The sequence below is a fragment of the Scaptodrosophila lebanonensis genome, unplaced genomic scaffold (genome assembly GCF_003285725.1).
Source record: "Scaptodrosophila lebanonensis strain 11010-0011.00,11010-0021.00 unplaced genomic scaffold, SlebRS2 tig00000339-arrow-arrow-pilon, whole genome shotgun sequence".
In the NCBI taxonomy this organism is placed as follows: domain Eukaryota; kingdom Metazoa; phylum Arthropoda; class Insecta; order Diptera; family Drosophilidae; genus Scaptodrosophila; species Scaptodrosophila lebanonensis.
Genome location: NW_022060654.1, coordinates 50070 through 69810, shown reverse-complemented (window position 1 = coordinate 69810; position 19741 = coordinate 50070). Strand labels below are relative to the sequence as shown.

The window sequence follows — 19741 nt, the reverse complement described above, 5'->3', positions numbered from 1 at the left end:
GTATTTCCAAAATTTTAGTTCGAAATTCCAAGAATTACGAGAGTGAGAGAAAATCGCGATTTGCTTTGGAGAGGGGGGCGGGAGGGAAATTCCAAAATACACATTTGCGGGCAGCGCTTGATGACTTTGCTTTTACAAATCAACAATAGACAAATCATTCAGCTACTAATCATGAACCCATCGCCAAAGGGAACAACCCGTTTAATAAGTCTTGTACTAGAAAACTTAAGGTAAAAACAGGGGCTTGCTGCTGAAGAAGTAATTCAAAACGTGGTTGACAGCTTTTTTCCAATTCAAGTTCTCGAAGACCGTTTTTTTTGCGTTCGCTTTGGCGATCTCATTCCTTCTGGGGCAGCATTTGTTAAGCATATTTAAATTTTAAAAACAATAAATCGGTTCAATATGCCGGATCAATTCCAATAGTGATATCTGAAAAAAACAGTTCGGGTATTAGGGGCAAAAGTTGAAAGTGGACTGTTTTACTATACATTTAACTAAGCCGGCAGGATCCCGCACATCGGCCGCAATTTGAGCAGAAGTATTTTTTAGTCCAGCCTTATTCCGACGAGTTTTACGTTTTTTATTAATATATCCTAATTGGATATTCCTGTAGTTAGGATTGTTGTATGTGTATACTTCCTATAACTAGGGGGACATCACGGTTCCGCAATTGCATTTTTTAAGCGAATTTTTTATCTTTATTCCAGAATTTCTTGTGTATATTCATTTATAGGAAGTGTTTCGAAGTGTGACTTATCGAGAAATGAATTGTGATTCGATTGGAATGTTCATCATATACCCCCAAATAGGTGGGGATTTCCCCAAAGCACTGTACAGCAATTTGCGATCACTTGAAAATTTTAAAAACATCGTGAATATATCAAAAGCCAAACTAACCCTTTTAAAAACGATAGAAAATTTGGGGTAAGAACAGCATGACCAACACTATGTATAAATGTATAAATAGAATAAATAGAATCGGCCAAAATTTCCAAGTTTTTGTTCCATTTTGAGGTCGTATTTTTGGTCTATTTACAAATATTGTAATCTAATCAAGAAGTCACTTTTTCCAAATGTGTCACTGACATCATGATTTACTCACATATCATTTAATATATGTATATGGGTGGTATGAGCGTATAACCACGCCCACTTTTTAAAAATAGTTTATTGTTTGAAGCCTACTGTTTAAAATATAGACCTTGCTATAACTAACACTATAGGACCTAGGGATATTAAATTTAAAGTCCAAGATGCCTTATGTGAATACGCAGAAAATGTGTTTTTTAGAATTTCCCTACCTCCCCCCCTCTCCAATGCAAATCGCGATTACCTCTAACTCCCGTAATTCTTGGAATTTCTAACTAAAATTTTGCAAATACCTCCAGTTAGTTATTATGTGTCCGTATGCCAAGTTTCATCATAATAGGTCTTTAACAAGAAGTTATAGCCATAAATATATTTGACTAGCAGGTATTGCCCGTCTTAACCCGGCTCAATATAATGTTTCCAATTGTATTTATTTTGTGTGTGCATAACCTACCCATATGCTTCCGCATTATAAGTTACCAGTAGGAAGGCATTTAAGGTATATAAATGAACATTTTCTGTTCTTGACAAAAAATTATTCAGTAGTCCGTTACATTTTTGTTCTTGCCAAACTATTTGGTTAAACGAACATGACCACTATAACTAATATTTTTTAAAGCTCGTTTTCCCCCCTTTGGAGCTAGAATTTTCCAAAAGCCTTTCTTAGTGTGCTCCTACACTATGATGGATACTTGAGTCCAAATTTCATCTTTTACCGTTTGGGCTGTGCGTTGATCACCAATTAGTCAGGACAAACTGTTTTATATATAACGCAACGTTTTAAGATAGACTATGTGCAAAAAAGGGGAATAATTCTAAATTCACATTTGAGTCTTTTCGTGCCATATTGAGTCAATACGGTCACGCACAAACTCGGAATATGAAACACGGCACCCGTGTCAAAAAGCACTGACAATTCTCATCTCAATTTGCTAGAGTAAAACTTTCGATAGTTGAAGCCACCGATACCATCAAAATATCGAAGTTTGAATGCAATAAGCAGAATATTTAAATAACAAAATCGAATTATTTATTGACATCAATAAGAACAAATCATATACATACATACATCTGCCCGCAATGCGAAGCAGAATATGCGTAGCTCCGTTATTCGGTTTTTGCTTTACTATCGCTTACGCAGTCGTTGCCTAGCGACGGTAACTGTAAACTTTTGGCGTTTTGCCTTTGCAATTAACATTAAATGGTCACAACGAAAGAAGAAGAGCGAGCCAATGACTTGCAGTTGTTGTTGTTTTTAGAGCATTATTTTTTTTACAATCAAACAACTGTGTTCGATTGCCCAATGTATACATTAATGCGAATGTACATACATGCTATATTCATACAAAGGCATACATACATACATATGTATGTTTCTCTTTACTTTTTCAACCGTACGTAGAGAACCGCACACATAGACACGAACTGTTGCTTGTTGTGTGTGTGAGTGTGTGTATGTGATGTCCCCAACTATTTGATATTTGTTGTTGCTGCATAAAGTTATTAATGCCAAATGCACTAAACAAAGAAAAAATTACTTTTAAAAATGTTATATAATTTTCAATTAATTAACATTTCTTGCTGTGTCAGTGCAAGACGAATGTACATACATACATATGTAGATACATATGTACACACATAGATGTGCACATATGTATGGACATTCACACATTAGTGTCTCACATTTTGCTTTGGCTATTTCAATGTTTGTATGTGTGTATGTATACTTAGTTGTCCCCAACTGTTTGATATTTTGTATTGTTTGTTCTGCATGCTTTTGTAAAATGCATATTTTGAAAATCCATGAATGCAAAGTTGTAGATTTAGTTACGTAGATTACATTACCCAAATTTTAAATCGATCGGACTAAATTTATAACACAAACTTTTCATTTGAAATAGTGAATAAATATTAAAACCCAAATAATTCAAGCTCCAACACAAATCTAAGTATGCAGTTTTGTTTGTATTCTTTAATTGATTTTAGAAACTAAGTTTTAAGTCGATCGGTTGAAAAATGCGGATTTTTCAAACAAACTTTGGAGCTACATTTCCCCCCTTTGGAGCTCGAATTTTCCAAAATCCCTTCTTAGTGCGCATCTACACCATGATAGGATACTTGAGCCCAAATTTCAGCATCCTAGCTTTTACCGTTTGGGCTGTGGGCTGTTGACGCGGTTTCCTTTTGTGCCCCAACATTTTTTTTTACAGGACAACTCCCATATTTTGCGCCCCAAAAAAAATATCAAACAAGTAAAAAAGCTAAAGTCGGGTGTCCCGACTTTGAAATACTCTGAACATATGTTTACAATAATTATAGAAAATAAAAAAATTAAGAAAATAAAAAAAAAATTTGATCGATTTTACCTCTCTCGGTATTTGAACTCACGTAAAGGGTGTATAATTGAACATTTACATAGCAATTGCGTCTGTGTGAGTGTATGTATGCCTATGCGCATCTATTCGTGTCTGTGTAAGCATTTTCGCAGTCAACCAAACAGCAACATCAACAACAGCCGCGGGCAGCGCTTGAGCTGCGCTGCATCAGCAAATATATTTATGGCTATAACTTCTTGTTAAATCGGTCTATCATAATGAAATTTGGCATACGGACACATAATAACCAACTGGGGGTATTTCCAAAATTTTAGTTCGAAATTCCAAGAATTACGAGAGTGAGAGAAAATCGCGATTTGCTTTGGAGAGGGGGGCGGGAGGGAAATTCCAAAATACACATTTGCGGGCAGCGCTTGATGACTTTGCTTTTACAAATCAACAATAGACAAATCATTCAGCTACTAATCCTAAACCCATCGCCAAAGGGAACAACCCGTTTAATAAGTCTTGTACTAGAAAACTTAAGGTAAAAACAGGGGCTTGCTGCTGAAGAAGTAATTCAAAACGTGGTTGACAGCTTTTTTCCAATTCAAGTTCTCGAAGACCGTTTTTTTGCGTTCGCTTTGGCGATCTCATTCCTTCTGGGGCAGCATTTGTTAAGCATATTTAAATTTTAAAAACAATAAATCGGTTCAATATGCCGGATCAATTCCAATAGTGATATCTGAAAAAAACAGTTCGGGTATTAGGGGCAAAAGTTGAAAGTGGACTGTTTTACTATACATTTAACTAAGCCGGCAGGATCCCGCACATCGGCCGCAATCTGAGCAGAAGTATTTTTTAGTCCAGCCTTATTCCGACGAGTTTTACGTTTTTTATTAATATATCCTAATTGGATATTCCCGTAGTTAGGATTGTTGTATGTGTATACTACCTATAACTAGGGGGACATCACGGTTCCGCAATTGCATTTTTTAAGCGAATTTTTTATCTTTATTCCAGAATTTCTTGTGTATATTCATTTATAGGAAGTGTTTCGAAGTGTGACTTATCGAGAAATGAATTGTGATTCGATTGGAATAGGTGGGGATTTCCCCAAAGCACTGTACAGCAATTTGCGATCACTTGAAAATTTTAAAAACATCGTGAATATATCAAAAGCCAAACTAACCCTTTTAAAAACGATAGAAAATTTGGGGTAAGAACAGCATGACCAACACTATGTATAAATGTATAAATAGAATCGGCCAAAATTTCCAAGTTTTTGTTCCATTTTGAGGTCGTATTTTTGGTCTATTTACAAATATTGTAATCTAATCAAGAAGTCACTTTTTCCAAATGTGTCACTGACATCATGATTTACTCACATATCATTTAATATATGTATATGGGTGGTATGAGCGTATAACCACGCCCACTTTTTAAAAATAGTTTATTGTTTGAAGCCTACTGTTTAAAATATAGACCTTGCTATAACTAACACTATAGGACCTAGGGATATTAAATTTAAAGTCCAAGATGCCTTATGTGAATACGCAGAAAATGTGTTTTTTAGAATTTCCCTACCTCCCCCCTCTCCAATGCAAATCGCGATTACCTCTAACTCCCGTAATTCTTGGAATTTCTAACTAAAATTTTGCAAATACCTCCAGTTAGTTATTATGTGTCCGTATGCCAAGTTTCATCATAATAGGTCTTTGACAAGAAGTTATAGCCATAAATATATTTGACTAGCAGGTATTGCCCGTCTTAACCCGGCTCAATATAATGTTTCCAATTGTATTTATTTTGTGTGTGCATAACCTACCCATATGCTTCCGCATTATAAGTTACCAGTAGGAAGGCATTTAAGGTATATAAATGAACATTTTCTGTTCTTGACAAAAAATTATTCAGTAGTCCGTTACATTTTTGTTCTTGCCAAACTATTTGGTTAAACGAACATGACCACTATAACTAATATTTTTTAAAGCTCGTTTTCCCCCCTTTGGAGCTAGAATTTTCCAAAAGCCTTTCTTAGTGTGCTCCTACACTATGATGGATACTTGAGTCCAAATTTCATCTTTTACCGTTTGGGCTGTGCGTTGATCACCAATTAGTCAGGACAAACTGTTTTATATATAACGCAACGTTTTAAGATAGACTATGTGCAAAAAAGGGGAATAATTCTAAATTCACATTTGAGTCTTTTCGTGCCATATTGAGTCAATACGGTCACGCACAAACTCGGAATATGAAACACGGCACCCGTGTCAAAAAGCACTGACAATTCTCATCTCAATTTGCTAGAGTAAAACTTTCGATAGTTGAAGCCACCGATACCATCAAAATATCGAAGTTTGAATGCAATAAGCAGAATATTTAAATAACAAAATCGAATTATTTATTGACATCAATAAGAACAAATCATATACATACATACATCTGCCCGCAATGCGAAGCAGAATATGCGTAGCTCCGTTATTCGGTTTTTGCTTTACTATCGCTTACGCAGTCGTTGCCTAGCGACGGTAACTGTAAACTTTTGGCGTTTTGCCTTTGCAATTAACATTAAATGGTCACAACGAAAGAAGAAGAGCGAGCCAATGACTTGCAGTTGTTGTTGTTTTTAGAGCATTATTTTTTTTACAATCAAACAACTGTGTTCGATTGCCCAATGTATACATTAATGCGAATGTACATACATGCTATATTCATACAAAGGCATACATACATACATATGTATGTTTCTCTTTACTTTTTCAACCGTACGTAGAGAACCGCACACATAGACACGAACTGTTGCTTGTTGTGTGTGTGAGTGTGTGTATGTGATGTCCCCAACTATTTGATATTTGTTGTTGCTGCATAAAGTTATTAATACCAAATGCACTAAACAAAGAAAAAATTACTTTTAAAAATGTTATATAATTTTCAATTAATTAACATTTCTTGCTGTGTCAGTGCAAGACGAATGTACATACATACATATGTAGATACATATGTACACACATAGATGTGCACATATGTATGGATATTCACACATTAGTGTCTCACATTTTGCTTTGGCTATTTCAATGTTTGTATGTGTGTATGTATACTTAGTTGTCCCCAACTGTTTGATATTTTGTATTGTTTGTTCTGCATGCTTTTGTAAAATGCATATTTTGAAAATCCATGAATGCAAAGTTTTAGATTTAGTTACGTAGATTACATTACCCAAATTTTAAATCGATCGGACTAAATTTATAACACAAACTTTTCATTTGAAATAGTGAATAAATATTAAAACCCAAATAATTCAAGCTCCAACACAAATCTAAGTATGCAGTTTTGTTTGTATTCTTTAATTGATTTTAGAAACTAAGTTTTAAGTCGATCGGTTGAAAAATGCGGATTTTTCAAACAAACTTTGGAGCTACATTTCCCCCCTTTGGAGCTCGAATTTTCCAAAATCCCTTCTTAGTGCGCATCTACACCATGATAGGATACTTGAGCCCAAATTTCAGCATCCTAGCTTTTACCGTTTGGGCTGTGGGCTGTTGACGCGGTTTCCTTTTGTGCCCCAACATTTTTTTTTACAGGACAACTCCCATATTTTGGGCCCCAAAAAAAATATCAAACAAGTAAAAAAGCTAAAGTCGGGTGTCCCGACTTTGAAATACTCTGAACATATGTTTACAATAATTATAGAAAATAAAAAAATTAAGAAAATAAAAAAAAAATTTGATCGATTTTACCTCTCTCGGTATTTGAACTCACGTAAAGGGTGTATAATTGAACATTTACATAGCAATTGCGTCTGTGTGAGTGTATGTATGCCTATGCGCATCTATTCGTGTCTGTGTAAGCATTTTCGCAGTCAACCAAACAGCAACATCAACAACAGCCGCGGGCAGCGCTTGAGCTGCGCTGCATCAGCAAATATATTTATGGCTATAACTTCTTGTTAAATCGGTCTATCATAATGAAATTTGGCATACGGACACATAATAACCAACTGGGGGTATTTCCAAAATTTTAGTTCGAAATTCCAAGAATTACGAGAGTGAGAGAAAATCGCGATTTGCTTTGGAGAGGGGGGCGGGAGGGAAATTCCAAAATACACATTTGCGGGCAGCGCTTGATGACTTTGCTTTTACAAATCAACAATAGACAAATCATTCAGCTACTAATCCTAAACCCATCGCCAAAGGGAACAACCCGTTTAATAAGTCTTGTACTAGAAAACTTAAGGTAAAAACAGGGGCTTGCTGCTGAAGAAGTAATTCAAAACGTGGTTGACAGCTTTTTTCCAATTCAAGTTCTCGAAGACCGTTTTTTTGCGTTCGCTTTGGCGATCTCATTCCTTCTGGGGCAGCATTTGTTAAGCATATTTAAATTTTAAAAACAATAAATCGGTTCAATATGCCGGATCAATTCCAATAGTGATATCTGAAAAAAACAGTTCGGGTATTAGGGGCAAAAGTTGAAAGTGGACTGTTTTACTATACATTTAACTAAGCCGGCAGGATCCCGCACATCGGCCGCAATCTGAGCAGAAGTATTTTTTAGTCCAGCCTTATTCCGACGAGTTTTACGTTTTTTATTAATATATCCTAATTGGATATTCCTGTAGTTAGGATTGTTGTATGTGTATACTTTTCCTATAACTAGGGGGACATCACGGTTCCGCAATTGCATTTTTTAAGCGAATTTTTTATCTTTATTCCAGAATTTCTTGTGTATATTCATTTATAGGAAGTGTTTCGAAGTGTGACTTATCGAGAAATGAATTGTGATTCGATTGGAATGTTCATCATATACCCCCAAATAGGTGGGGATTTCCCCAAAGCACTGTACAGCAATTTGCGATCACTTGAAAATTTTAAAAACATCGTGAATATATCAAAAGCCAAACTAACCCTTTTAAAAACGATAGAAAATTTGGGGTAAGAACAGCATGACCAACACTATGTATAAATGTATAAATAGAATAAATAGAATCGGCCAAAATTTCCAAGTTTTTGTTCCATTTTGAGGTCGTATTTTTGGTCTATTTACAAATATTGTAATCTAATCAAGAAGTCACTTTTTCCAAATGTGTCACTGACATCATGATTTACTCACATATCATTTAATATATGTATATGGGTGGTATGAGCGTATAACCACGCCCACTTTTTAAAAATAGTTTATTGTTTGAAGCCTACTGTTTAAAATATAGACCTTGCTATAACTAACACTATAGGACCTAGGGATATTAAATTTAAAGTCCAAGATGCCTTATGTGAATACGCAGAAAATGTGTTTTTTAGAATTTCCCTACCTCCCCCCCTCTCCAATGCAAATCGCGATTACCTCTAACTCCCGTAATTCTTGGAATTTCTAACTAAAATTTTGCAAATACCTCCAGTTAGTTATTATGTGTCCGTATGCCAAGTTTCATCATAATAGGTCTTTAACAAGAAGTTATAGCCATAAATATATTTGACTAGCAGGTATTGCCCGTCTTAACCCGGCTCAATATAATGTTTCCAATTGTATTTATTTTGTGTGTGCATAACCTACCCATATGCTTCCGCATTATAAGTTACCAGTAGGAAGGCATTTAAGGTATATAAATGAACATTTTCTGTTCTTGACAAAAAATTATTCAGTAGTCCGTTACATTTTTGTTCTTGCCAAACTATTTGGTTAAACGAACATGACCACTATAACTAATATTTTTTAAAGCTCGTTTTCCCCCCTTTGGAGCTAGAATTTTCCAAAAGCCTTTCTTAGTGTGCTCCTACACTATGATGGATACTTGAGTCCAAATTTCATCTTTTACCGTTTGGGCTGTGCGTTGATCACCAATTAGTCAGGACAAACTGTTTTATATATAACGCAACGTTTTAAGATAGACTATGTGCAAAAAAGGGGAATAATTCTAAATTCACATTTGAGTCTTTTCGTGCCATATTGAGTCAATACGGTCACGCACAAACTCGGAATATGAAACACGGCACCCGTGTCAAAAAGCACTGACAATTCTCATCTCAATTTGCTAGAGTAAAACTTTCGATAGTTGAAGCCACCGATACCATCAAAATATCGAAGTTTGAATGCAATAAGCAGAATATTTAAATAACAAAATCGAATTATTTATTGACATCAATAAGAACAAATCATATACATACATACATCTGCCCGCAATGCGAAGCAGAATATGCGTAGCCTCCGTTATTCGGTTTTTGCTTTACTATCGCTTACGCAGTCGTTGCCTAGCGACGGTAACTGTAAACTTTTGGCGTTTTGCCTTTGCAATTAACATTAAATGGTCACAACGAAAGAAGAAGAGCGAGCCAATGACTTGCAGTTGTTGTTGTTTTTAGAGCATTATTTTTTTTACAATCAAACAACTGTGTTCGATTGCCCAATGTATACATTAATGCGAATGTACATACATGCTATATTCATACAAAGGCATACATACATACATATGTATGTTTCTCTTTACTTTTTCAACCGTACGTAGAGAACCGCACACATAGACACGAACTGTTGCTTGTTGTGTGTGTGAGTGTGTGTATGTGATGTACCCAACTATTTGATATTTGTTGTTGCTGCATAAAGTTATTAATGCCAAATGCACTAAACAAAGAAAAAATTACTTTTAAAAATGTTATATAATTTTCAATTAATCAACATTTCTTGCTGTGTCAGTGCAAGACGAATGTACATACATACATATGTATATACATAGATGTGCACATATGTATGGACATTCACACATTAGTGTCTCACATTTTGCTTTGGCTATTTCAATGTTTGTATGTGTGTATGTATACTTAGTTGTCCCCAACTGTTTGATATTTTGTATTGTTTGTTCTGCATGCTTTTGTAAAATGCATATTTTGAAAATCCATGAATGCAAAGTTGTAGATTTAGTTACGTAGATTACATTACCCAAATTTTAAATCGATCGGACTAAATTTATAACACAAACTTTTCATTTGAAATAGTGAATAAATATTAAAACCCAAATAATTCAAGCTCCAACACAAATCTAAGTATGCAGTTTTGTTTGTATTCTTTAATTGATTTTAGAAACTAAGTTTTAAGTCGATCGGTTGAAAAATGCGGATTTTTCAAACAAACTTTGGAGCTACATTTCCCCCCTTTGGAGCTCGAATTTTCCAAAATCCCTTCTTAGTGCGCATCTACACCATGATAGGATACTTGAGCCCAAATTTCAGCATCCTAGCTTTTACCGTTTGGGCTGTGGGCTGTTGACGCGGTTTCCTTTTGTGCCCCAACATTTTTTTTTACAGGACAACTCCCATATTTTGGGCCCCAAAAAAAATATCAAACAAGTAAAAAAGCTAAAGTCGGGTGTCCCGACTTTGAAATACTCTGAACATATGTTTACAATAATTATAGAAAATAAAAAAATTAAGAAAATAAAAAAAAAATTTGATCGATTTTACCTCTCTCGGTATTTGAACTCACGGGAAGGGTGTATAATTGAACATTTACATAGCAATTGCGTCTGTGTGAGTGTATGTATGCCTATGCGCATCTATTCGTGTCTGTGTAAGCATTTTCGCAGTCAACCAAACAGCAACATCAACAACAGCCGCGGGCAGCGCTTGAGCTGCGCTGCATCAGCAAATATATTTATGGCTATAACTTCTTGTTAAATCGGTCTATCATAATGAAATTTGGCATACGGACACATAATAACCAACTGGGGGTATTTCCAAAATTTTAGTTCGAAATTCCAAGAATTACGAGAGTGAGAGAAAATCGCGATTTGCTTTGGAGAGGGGGGCGGGAGGGAAATTCCAAAATACACATTTGCGGGCAGCGCTTGATGACTTTGCTTTTACAAATCAACAATAGACAAATCATTCAGCTACTAATCCTAAACCCATCGCCAAAGGGAACAACCCGTTTAATAAGTCTTGTACTAGAAAACTTAAGGTAAAAACAGGGGCTTGCTGCTGAAGAAGTAATTCAAAACGTGGTTGACAGCTTTTTTCCAATTCAAGTTCTCGAAGACCGTTTTTTTGCGTTCGCTTTGGCGATCTCATTCCTTCTGGGGCAGCATTTGTTAAGCATATTTAAATTTTAAAAACAATAAATCGGTTCAATATGCCGGATCAATTCCAATAGTGATATCTGAAAAAAACAGTTCGGGTATTAGGGGCAAAAGTTGAAAGTGGACTGTTTTACTATACATTTAACTAAGCCGGCAGGATCCCGCACATCGGCCGCAATCTGAGCAGAAGTATTTTTTAGTCCAGCCTTATTCCGACGAGTTTTACGTTTTTTATTAATATATCCTAATTGGATATTCCTGTAGTTAGGATTGTTGTATGTGTATACTTTTCCTATAACTAGGGGGACATCACGGTTCCGCAATTGCATTTTTTAAGCAAATTTTTTATCTTTATTCCAGAATTTCTTGTGTATATTCATTTATAGGAAGTGTTTCGAAGTGTGACTTATCGAGAAATGAATTGTGATTCGATTGGAATGTTCATCATATACCCCCAAATAGGTGGGGATTTCCCCAAAGCACTGTACAGCAATTTGCGATCACTTGAAAATTTTAAAAACATCGTGAATATATCAAAAGCCAAACTAACCCTTTTAAAAACGATAGAAAATTTGGGGTAAGAACAGCATGACCAACACTATGTATAAATGTATAAATAGAATAAATAGAATCGGCCAAAATTTCCAAGTTTTTGTTCCATTTTGAGGTCGTATTTTTGGTCTATTTACAAATATTGTAATCTAATCAAGAAGTCACTTTTTCCAAATGTGTCACTGACATCATGATTTACTCACATATCATTTAATATATGTATATGGGTGGTATGAGCGTATAACCACGCCCACTTTTTAAAAATAGTTTATTGTTTGAAGCCTACTGTTTAAAATATAGACCTTGCTATAACTAACACTATAGGACCTAGGGATATTAAATTTAAAGTCCAAGATGCCTTATGTGAATACGCAGAAAATGTGTTTTTTAGAATTTCCCTACCTCCCCCCCTCTCCAATGCAAATCGCGATTACCTCTAACTCCCGTAATTCTTGGAATTTCTAACTAAAATTTTGCAAATACCTCCAGTTAGTTATTATGTGTCCGTATGCCAAGTTTCATCATAATAGGTCTTTAACAAGAAGTTATAGCCATAAATATATTTGACTAGCAGGTATTGCCCGTCTTAACCCGGCTCAATATAATGTTTCCAATTGTATTTATTTTGTGTGTGCATAACCTACCCATATGCTTCCGCATTATAAGTTACCAGTAGGAAGGCATTTAAGGTATATAAATGAACATTTTCTGTTCTTGACAAAAAATTATTCAGTAGTCCGTTACATTTTTGTTCTTGCCAAACTATTTGGTTAAACGAACATGACCACTATAACTAATATTTTTTAAAGCTCGTTTTCCCCCCTTTGGAGCTAGAATTTTCCAAAAGCCTTTCTTAGTGTGCTCCTACACTATGATGGATACTTGAGTCCAAATTTCATCTTTTACCGTTTGGGCTGTGCGTTGATCACCAATTAGTCAGGACAAACTGTTTTATATATAACGCAACGTTTTAAGATAGACTATGTGCAAAAAAGGGGAATAATTCTAAATTCACATTTGAGTCTTTTCGTGCCATATTGAGTCAATACGGTCACGCACAAACTCGGAATATGAAACACGGCACCCGTGTCAAAAAGCACTGACAATTCTCATCTCAATTTGCTAGAGTAAAACTTTCGATAGTTGAAGCCACCGATACCATCAAAATATCGAAGTTTGAATGCAATAAGCAGAATATTTAAATAACAAAATCTAATTATTTATTGACATCAATAAGAACAAATCATATACATACATACATCTGCCCGCAATGCGAAGCAGAATATGCGTAGCTCCGTTATTCGGTTTTTGCTTTACTATCGCTTACGCAGTCGTTGCCTAGCGACGGTAACTGTAAACTTTTGGCGTTTTGCCTTTGCAATTAACATTAAATGGTCACAACGAAAGAAGAAGAGCGAGCCAATGACTTGCAGTTGTTGTTGTTTTTAGAGCATTATTTTTTTTACAATCAAACAACTGTGTTCGATTGCCCAATGTATACATTAATGCGAATGTACATACATGCTATATTCATACAAAGGCATACATACATACATATGTATGTTTCTCTTTACTTTTTCAACCGTACGTAGAGAACCGCACACATAGACACGAACTGTTGCTTGTTGTGTGTGTGAGTGTGTGTATGTGATGTCCCCAACTATTTGATATTTGTTGTTGCTGCATAAAGTTATTAATGCCAAATGCACTAAACAAAGAAAAAATTACTTTTAAAAATGTTATATAATTTTCAATTAATTAACATTTCTTGCTGTGTCAGTGCAAGACGAATGTACATACATAAATATGTAGATACATATGTACACACATAGATGTGCACATATGTATGGACATTCACACATTAGTGTCTCACATTTTGCTTTGGCTATTTCAATGTTTGTATGTGTGTATGTATACTTAGTTGTCCCCAACTGTTTGATATTTTGTATTGTTTGTTCTGCATGCTTTTGTAAAATGCATATTTTGAAAATCCATGAATGCAAAGTTGTAGATTTAGTTACGTAGATTACATTACCCAAATTTTAAATCGATCGGACTAAATTTATAACACAAACTTTTCATTTGAAATAGTGAATAAATATTAAAACCCAAATAATTCAAGCTCCAACACAAATCTAAGTATTTTTCAAACAAACTTTGGAGCTACATTTCCCCCCTTTGGAGCTCGAATTTTCCAAAATCTTCTTAGTGCGCATCTACACCATGATAGGATACTTGAGCCCAAATTTCAGCATCCTAGCTTTTACCGTTTGGGCTGTGGGCTGTTGACGCGGTTTCCTTTTGTGCCCCAACATTTTTTTTACAGGACAACTCCCATATTTTGGGCCCCAAAAAAAATATCAAACAAGTAAAAAAGCTAAAGTCGGGTGTCCCGACTTTGAAATACTCTGAACATATGTTTACAATAATTATAGAAAATAAAAAAATTAAGAAAATAAAAAAAAATTTGATCGATTTTACCTCTCTCGGTATTTGAACTCACGTAAAGGGTGTATAATTGAACATTTACATAGCAATTGCGTCTGTGTGAGTGTATTCGTGTCTGTGTAAGCATTTTCGCAGTCAACCAAACAGCAACATCAACAACAGCCGCGGGCAGCGCTTGAGCTGCGCTGCATCAGCAAATATATTTATGGCTATAACTTCTTGTTAAATCGGTCTATCATAATGAAATTTGGCATACGGACACATAATAACCAACTGGGGGTATTTCCAAAATTTTAGTTCGAAATTCCAAGAATTACGAGAGTGAGAGAAAATCGCGATTTGCTTTGGAGAGGGGGGCGGGAGGGAAATTCCAAAATACACATTTGCGGGCAGCGCTTGATGACTTTGCTTTTACAAATCAACAATAGACAAATCATTCAGCTACTAATCATGAACCCATCGCCAAAGGGAACAACCCGTTTAATAAGTCTTGTACTAGAAAACTTAAGGTAAAAACAGGGGCTTGCTGCTGAAGAAGTAATTCAAAACGTGGTTGACAGCTTTTTTCCAATTCAAGTTCTCGAAGACCGTTTTTTTGCGTTCGCTTTGGCGATCTCATTCCTTCTGGGGCAGCATTTGTTAAGCATATTTAAATTTTAAAAACAATAAATCGGTTCAATATGCCGGATCAATTCCAATAGTGATATCTGAAAAAAACAGTTCGGGTATTAGGGGCAAAAGTTGAAAGTGGACTGTTTTACTATACATTTAACTAAGCCGGCAGGATCCCGCACATCGGCCGCAATCTGAGCAGAAGTATTTTTTAGTCCAGCCTTATTCCGACGAGTTTTACGTTTTTTATTAATATATCCTAATTGGATATTCCTGTAGTTAGGATTGTTGTATGTGTATACTTTTCCTATAACTAGGGGGACATCACGGTTCCGCAATTGCATTTTTTAAGCAAATTTTTTATCTTTATTCCAGAATTTCTTGTGTATATTCATTTATAGGAAGTGTTTCGAAGTGTGACTTATCGAGAAATGAATTGTGATTCGATTGGAATGTTCATCATATACCCCCAAATAGGTGGGGATTTCCCCAAAGCACTGTACAGCAATTTGCGATCACTTGAAAATTTTAAAAACATCGTGAATATATCAAAAGGCCAAACTAACCCTTTTAAAAACGATAGAAAATTTGGGGTAAGAACAGCATGACCAACACTATGTATAAATGTATAAATAGAATAAATAGAATCGGCCAAAATTTCCAAGTTTTTGTTCCATTTTGAGGTCGTATTTTTGGTCTATTTACAAATATTGTAATCTAATCAAGAAGTCACTTTTTCCAAATGTGTCACTGACATCATGATTTACTCACATATCATTTAATATATGTATATGGGTGGTATGAGCGTATAACCACGCCCACTTTTTAAAAATAGTTTATTGTTTGAAGCCTACTGTTTAAAATATAGACCTTGCTATAACTAACACTATAGGACCTAGGGATATTAAATTTAAAGTCCAAGATGCCTTATGTGAATACGCAGAAAATGTGTTTTTTAGAATTTCCCTACCTCCCCCCCTCTCCAATGCAAATCGCGATTACCTCTAACTCCCGTAATTCTTGGAATTTCTAACTAAAATTTTGCAAATACCTCCAGTTAGTTATTATGTGTCCGTATGCCAAGTTTCATCATAATAGGTCTTTAACAAGAAGTTATAGCCATAAATATATTTGACTAGCAGGTATTGCCCGTCTTAACCCGGCTCAATATAATGTTTCCAATTGTATTTATTTTGTGTGTGCATAACCTACCCATATGCTTCCGCATTATAAGTTACCAGTAGGAAGGCATTTAAGGTATATAAATGAACATTTTCTGTTCTTGACAAAAAATTATTCAGTAGTCCGTTACATTTTTGTTCTTGCCAAACTATTTGGTTAAACGAACATGACCACTATAACTAATATTTTTTAAAGCTCGTTTTCCCCCCTTTGGAGCTAGAATTTTCCAAAAGCCTTTCTTAGTGTGCTCCTACACTATGATGGATACTTGAGTCCAAATTTCATCTTTTACCGTTTGGGCTGTGCGTTGATCACCAATTAGTCAGGACAAACTGTTTTATATATAACGCAACGTTTTAAGATAGACTATGTGCAAAAAAGGGGAATAATTCTAAATTCACATTTGAGTCTTTTCGTGCCATATTGAGTCAATACGGTCACGCACAAACTCGGAATATGAAACACGGCACCCGTGTCAAAAAGCACTGACAATTCTCATCTCAATTTGCTAGAGTAAAACTTTCGATAGTTGAAGCCACCGATACCATCAAAATATCGAAGTTTGAATGCAATAAGCAGAATATTTAAATAACAAAATCGAATTATTTATTGACATCAATAAGAACAAATCATATACATACATACATCTGCCCGCAATGCGAAGCAGAATATGCGTAGCTCCGTTATTCGGTTTTTGCTTTACTATCGCTTACGCAGTCGTTGCCTAGCGACGGTAACTGTAAACTTTTGGCGTTTTGCCTTTGCAATTAACATTAAATGGTCACAACGAAAGAAGAAGAGCGAGCCAATGACTTGCAGTTGTTGTTGTTTTTAGAGCATTATTTTTTTTACAATCAAACAACTGTGTTCGATTGCCCAATGTATACATTAATGCGAATGTACATACATGCTATATTCATACAAAGGCATACATACATACATATGTATGTTTCTCTTTACTTTTTCAACCGTACGTAGAGAACCGCACACATAGACACGAACTGTTGCTTGTTGTGTGTGTGAGTGTGTGTATGTGATGTCCCCAACTATTTGATATTTGTTGTTGCTGCATAAAGTTATTAATGCCAAATGCACTAAACAAAGAAAAAATTACTTTTAAAAATGTTATATAATTTTCAATTAATTAACATTTCTTGCTGTGTCAGTGCAAGACGAATGTACATACATACATATGTAGATACATATGTACACACATAGATGTGCACATATGTATGGACATTCACACATTAGTGTCTCACATTTTGCTTTGGCTATTTCAATGTTTGTATGTGTGTATGTATACTTAGTTGTCCCCAACTGTTTGATATTTTGTATTGTTTGTTCTGCATGCTTTTGTAAAATGCATATTTTGAAAATCCATGAATGCAAAGTTGTAGATTTAGTTACGTAGATTACATTACCCAAATTTTAAATCGATCGGACTAAATTTATAACACAAACTTTTCATTTGAAATAGTGAATAAATATTAAAACCCAAATAATTCAAGCTCCAACACAAATCTAAGTATGCAGTTTTGTTTGTATTCTTTAATTGATTTTAGAAACTAAGTTTTAAGTCGATCGGTTGAAAAATGCGGATTTTTCAAACAAACTTTGGAGCTACATTTCCCCCCTTTGGAGCTCGAATTTTCCAAAATCCCTTCTTAGTGCGCATCTACACCATGATAGGATACTTGAGCCCAAATTTCAGCATCCTAGCTTTTACCGTTTGGGCTGTGGGCTGTTGACGCGGTTTCCTTTTGTGCCCCAACATTTTTTTTACAGGACAACTCCCATATTTTGGGCCCCAAAAAAAAATATCAAACAAGTAAAAAAGCTAAAGTCGGGTGTCCCGACTTTGAAATACTCTGAACATATGTTTACAATAATTATAGAAAATAAAAAAATTAAGAAAATAAATAAAAAATTTGATCGATTTTACCTCTCTCGGTATTTGAACTCACGTAAAGGGTGTATAATTGAACATTTACATAGCAATTGCGTCTGTGTGAGTGTATGTATGCCTATGCGCATCTATTCGTGTCTGTGTAAGCATTTTCGCAGTCAACCAAACAGCAACATCAACAACAGCCGCGGGCAGCGCTTGAGCTGCGCTGCATCAGCAAATATATTTATGGCTATAACTTCTTGTTAAATCGGTCTATCATAATGAAATTTGGCATACGGACACATAATAACCAACTGGGGGTATTTCCAAAATTTTAGTTCGAAATTCCAAGAATTACGAGAGTGAGAGAAAATCGCGATTTGCTTTGGAGAGGGGGGCGGGAGGGAAATTCCAAAATACACATTTGCGGGCAGCGCTTGATGACTTTGCTTTTACAAATCAACAATAGACAAATCATTCAGCTACTAATCATAAACCCATCGCCAAAGGGAACAACCCGTTTAATAAGTCTTGTACTAGAAAACTTAAGGTAAAAACAGGGGCTTGCTGCTGAAGAAGTAATTCAAAACGTGGTTGACAGCTTTTTTCCAATTCAAGTTCTCGAAGACCGTTTTTTTGCGTTCGCTTTGGCGATCTCATTCCTTCTGGGGCAGCATTTGTTAAGCATATTTAAATTTTAAAAACAATAAATCGGTTCAATATGCCGGATCAATTCCAATAGTGATATCTGAAAAAAACAGTTCGGGTATTAGGGGCAAAAGTTGAAAGTGGACTGTTTTACTATACATTTAACTAAGCCGGCAGGATCCCGCACATCGGCCGCAATCTGAGCAGAAGTATTTTTTAGTCCAGCCTTATTCCGACGAGTTTTACGTTTTTTATTAATATATCCTAATTGGATATTCCTGTAGTTAGGATTGTTGTATGTGTATACTTTTCCTATAACTAGGGGGACATCACGGTTCCGCAATTGCATTTTTTAAGCAAATTTTTTATCTTTATTCCAGAATTTCTTGTGTATATTCATTTATAGGAAGTGTTTCGAAGTGTGACTTATCGAGAAATGAATTGTGATTCGATTGGAATGTTCATCATATACCCCCAAATAGGTGGGGATTTCCCCAAAGCACTGTACAGCAATCTGCGATCACTTGAAAATTTTAAAAACATCGTGAATATATCAAAGGCCAAACTAACCCTTTTAAAAACGATAGCAAATTTGGGGTAAGAACAGCATGACCAACACTATGTATAAATGTATAAATAGAATAAATAGAATCGGCCAAAATTTCCAAGTTTTTGTTCCATTTTGAGGTCGTATTTTTGGTCTATTTACAAATATTGTAATCTAATCAAGAAGTCACTTTTTCCAAATGTGTCACTGACATCATGATTTACTCACATATCATTTAATATATGTATATGGGTGGTATGAGCGTATAACCACGCCCACTTTTTAAAAATAGTTTATTGTTTGAAGCCTACTGTTTAAAATATAGACCTTGCTATAACTAACACTATAGGACCTAGGGATATTAAATTTAAAGTCCAAGATGCCTTATGTGAATA

The 19741-nt window shown here is 35.2% G+C and overlaps 6 long non-coding RNA genes across 6 annotated transcripts; all 6 read right to left on the bottom strand.

Annotated features, from left to right (window-relative positions):
• Positions 1-157: 157 nt before the first annotated feature.
• On the bottom strand, positions 158-596 carry LOC115630182. Its single transcript, XR_003996052.1, has 2 exons — positions 489-596; positions 158-429 (listed from the first exon to the last, which is right to left on the bottom strand). It is a non-coding gene; the product is annotated as an uncharacterized LOC115630182 (long non-coding RNA).
• Positions 597-3884: 3288 nt separating this feature from the next.
• LOC115630164 lies at positions 3885-4447 on the bottom strand. Its single transcript, XR_003996035.1, has 2 exons — positions 4209-4447; positions 3885-4149 (listed from the first exon to the last, which is right to left on the bottom strand). It is a non-coding gene; the product is annotated as an uncharacterized LOC115630164 (long non-coding RNA).
• A 3126-nt stretch (positions 4448-7573) lies between these two features.
• On the bottom strand, positions 7574-8127 carry LOC115630175. Its single transcript, XR_003996045.1, has 2 exons — positions 7898-8127; positions 7574-7838 (listed from the first exon to the last, which is right to left on the bottom strand). It is a non-coding gene; the product is annotated as an uncharacterized LOC115630175 (long non-coding RNA).
• A 3157-nt stretch (positions 8128-11284) lies between these two features.
• On the bottom strand, positions 11285-11851 carry LOC115630168. The gene is made up of 2 exons (XR_003996039.1): positions 11609-11851; positions 11285-11549 (listed from the first exon to the last, which is right to left on the bottom strand). It is a non-coding gene; the product is annotated as an uncharacterized LOC115630168 (long non-coding RNA).
• A 3054-nt stretch (positions 11852-14905) lies between these two features.
• On the bottom strand, positions 14906-15478 carry LOC115630172. Its single transcript, XR_003996042.1, has 2 exons — positions 15236-15478; positions 14906-15176 (listed from the first exon to the last, which is right to left on the bottom strand). It is a non-coding gene; the product is annotated as an uncharacterized LOC115630172 (long non-coding RNA).
• Positions 15479-18628: 3150 nt separating this feature from the next.
• Positions 18629-19201, bottom strand: LOC115630163. The gene is made up of 2 exons (XR_003996034.1): positions 18959-19201; positions 18629-18899 (listed from the first exon to the last, which is right to left on the bottom strand). It is a non-coding gene; the product is annotated as an uncharacterized LOC115630163 (long non-coding RNA).
• Positions 19202-19741: the final 540 nt, after the last annotated feature.